This window comes from Gavialis gangeticus, unplaced genomic scaffold, assembly GCF_001723915.1.
Source record: "Gavialis gangeticus isolate Ggan-Ray unplaced genomic scaffold, GavGan_comp1, whole genome shotgun sequence".
NCBI lineage: Eukaryota > Metazoa > Chordata > Crocodylia > Gavialidae > Gavialis > Gavialis gangeticus.
Genome location: NW_017729031.1, coordinates 88,931,673 through 88,934,161, shown reverse-complemented (window position 1 = coordinate 88,934,161; position 2,489 = coordinate 88,931,673). Strand labels below are relative to the sequence as shown.

The window sequence follows — 2,489 nt, the reverse complement described above, 5'->3', positions numbered from 1 at the left end:
GGGGGGCAGTCCCTGTAATCAAGCTCATTGCAAAAGATAAAATTATTTCACAGGAAAAAAGTAAAAAGGACTGCTTTTAACCACTTATACCTTCCTCGGCTGTGCTTCACAGCAATTATAAACTAGTTACCTACAATTTCAGTACATGAAACAGGCTTTGTTTAGTGTGAACTGCAATATGCACTTCACATGGCTCAAGTCTGATATAGGTTGATTTGACCAAAATTTGAGGACATGGCAATGTGCAGAACTGTGTTCTTCAGCTGTAAGCCTGATGCAATGATTTCTGCAAACAGGAAAAAGCTAGCTTACTAATAGCTATGCCCTAATCTTGGGTTCTTCCCATAGGGAAAAAGACACAGGAGGAGTAAATGAACAAATATCTATTCCATATGCATTTACTAAGTGCTCATGTCATAGTCCGAAGAGCAACCAGTGGGAACAACATTTAATTGAATTGTTCTCTACAGAGAGTTCTGTAGCTGGAGTCGTATTTTCAGGAAGCTATTACTTAGTGCTGTTTCTTTGCCCTTCAGTAACTCATGCACTCAAACACCTTCAGGAAATATGTGCAGATGAAGATAATAACTCCTATAACAAAACCAGTAGCCATGGCCCTCAGAATTCCTGAAGCTTTCCGGTTGAGGTGACCACATAGAACAGCTGCCCTCAATCAAGCCTCATTCTGCCACTTACTTAGATCACTTAGTTTTGTAGCTGCCAATGTTCAGAATCTGCAAGCCTGGTGAGGCAGTGGCCCATATCTCATTGCCTTGTACATGACACAGAAGCTAAAGGAGAAAATCAAATCTAGCCCTGGCTCCTAATATTATTTATTTTATTTTTTTTAACCGATTTCTTAGCCCTTTTGACCCCAACAAAACCATCATCATTTAGAAGCTGTAGCAGCTCCTTTTAATTTCAGTACGCTACCTGAATCCTGTACAATATTTTTTAACCACTGAACAATTGCAAACCATCACATTACAGACAGAGATGAACATACTAGCCAGAGTTTGTGATGTATACCTGGCCTTTATCCTAACAGGATCTGGATTAATCAGGCTAGAAATCCCACACTGATACCTTGGAAAACAAATACATCGTCCAAACCACTGATACGTTGTCCACAGGCACACTAGTAAAGTAACTCTTATGCTTCAAAGGAAGGTACTTGCAGGAAATGGAGGGGGTAGTTTCACTTAAAATCCACCACAAAAACTGTGCTCATCAAAACTAGGGTATGCTTAACTAAAAAATATCATCTTTTAATCTGCAGCCTCATAGCCAGGATTTACCTTTCCTTTATTTCTTAGTGTGATGTTGTGCCATCTCCTTAGCCAATATATTGAACAGCTTCTATCAATTAGAAAAAATTGCACCTAACCTTCAAGAGATTAAAGACAAAGTTCTTTAAACATCTTTAACCCTTAACTATAAGTCACATGTATTCTGTATTTTGCTGTCTTGTACTTCGTACACAGTCACAAAAGGAATAAAACATTACATAATCCAAAAGGTAGAAAACTAGTCCAACCCCAAATGCTGTTTTACTTTTACTTTTGGCTTTCTTCCTGGAGTCAAAGGCCATCGAAATAGGAGTATGTGCACTGTAATATGATCAGTTCAAGTAATTAATTGGCTATTCAGATCCTTGCTGTTCTGAGTTAATGAAAGAACTGCCTAATGTCACTTAAAGTGGGAGAGTATTAGTGACTGCAAGAATAAAGACAAACAGAAGTGCTGGTAACTATTTTTCCACTCACTTGATAACCAAAGTGTTTACTTAAGTGTTTTGTGGGCAGATAATTATCCAACAGGACTTCATCTTTATTCAAGTATGGGTGACCAGAAAAAACTTTAAGTCCTAATGCACATAAAATGAACTGAGTAACACAGACCTGATTAGATAGATCACATAACTGGAATAGACAATGACATGGCTAGGGAGAAAGGACTGGCAGACAAAGAGTGTCTGCCATGTATATTAAATAGACATACTTGAACTGAGGTTCAAAACTAAGTGGGAGACAACTCAGGAATTTTCAACAGATCTGATGTAGAAGGCAAAATCAGCAAGGGCCAGGTCCTAGTGGAGGAATCTATAGACAAAAGCAGGAAGGAGAGAGAAAGTGAGGGAGCAAGAGAAATCCAAATGAAAGTATTCTGGTGTTTAGGACAAGAAAGAAGAGTATAGAAATACTGTGACCTGCTGAGAATGTAATCCTGTTGACAGACAGACATACAGTTCAGATTGTTTGGTGGAAAGCACTTACCAATTTGCCTTTCACTAGTATAGAAAAAAAACTGCTAGTGAATCGAAGGTGGGAGGCAACTTGGGTACTAGGGTCCATGATATGACATTGGCAATGCTAAACATGACTACAGAGTAAGTTTGCTAGACATTACAAAAGGCAAACTAATGAACTGAACAGTAGTAGATAGGATTCCATGCAAATCTAAGGGGGGGGGGGGGGGGAAGGGGGGGG

The 2,489-nt window shown here is 39.0% G+C and overlaps 1 long non-coding RNA gene across 1 annotated transcript in view; it reads left to right on the top strand.

Annotated features, from left to right (window-relative positions):
* The window catches only part of LOC109301766, a 21,285-nt gene extending 18,832 nt beyond the window's left edge, over positions 1 to 2,453 (top strand). The window contains exons 2-3 of the long non-coding RNA XR_002098614.1: positions 1,626 to 1,630; positions 2,442 to 2,453. This is a non-coding gene — a long non-coding RNA (uncharacterized LOC109301766). The remainder of the gene's footprint in view (positions 1 to 1,625; positions 1,631 to 2,441) is intronic.
* Positions 2,454 to 2,489: the final 36 nt, after the last annotated feature.